The sequence below is a fragment of the Odontomachus brunneus genome, unplaced genomic scaffold (genome assembly GCF_010583005.1).
Source record: "Odontomachus brunneus isolate Ranch 3 - 2012 unplaced genomic scaffold, Obru_v1 Obru_scaffold_143, whole genome shotgun sequence".
NCBI classification, from domain to species: Eukaryota; Metazoa; Arthropoda; class Insecta; order Hymenoptera; family Formicidae; genus Odontomachus; species Odontomachus brunneus.
The window spans coordinates 699,765-700,326 of NW_022639593.1; the positions used below are offsets into that span (position 1 = coordinate 699,765).

Genomic DNA, 562 nt, shown 5'->3' on the forward strand with positions numbered 1-562 from the left:
CCTACTTATATATATATAATTATGTATATATAATTATATATAATTATGTATAATTTTATATATAAATTCATATATAATTTTACATAATTACGCATAAATTTATATGTAATTATACATATTATTATACATAATTATGTATGGACAAATTTCATACAAAATTTTGCATGAAAAATTTTTCATCGGACTTATAATATTCTTTTCCTTCTATAAATTTCTTAATATTTTATTAATAAATAAGTTATACTTAATTTATTCATTAATAAACTTAATACATTTTAGATGGTTTTCTTACTAAGACGTAAAGATTTTTTTCTTTTATATAAAAGTAACGAGTTGCTCTACTGTCTGTAAATTTTAGCTTGTAATCGCTATCCCAGAGAAATGACTTATTGATCGACGTCGAAAAGACGTTGAATCGATGTCGAAATCGTCAAATAGACGTCGATTCGACGTCTTTTCGACATCGATCGATAAGTCATTTCTCACCCGCGTTTTGCGTAAAAAATTTATTCTAAGTAGAAACGTCAGTTTTTTTTTTAGATTTCCGTTTCAATTATAGTAT

The 562-nt window shown here is 23.7% G+C and overlaps 1 protein-coding gene across 3 annotated transcripts in view; it reads right to left on the minus strand.

Moving 5' to 3' along the window:
• The window catches only part of LOC116850353 (retinol-binding protein pinta-like), a 74,559-nt gene that overhangs the window by 59,742 nt on the left and 14,255 nt on the right, over window positions 1-562 (minus strand). The window lies entirely within an intron of this gene.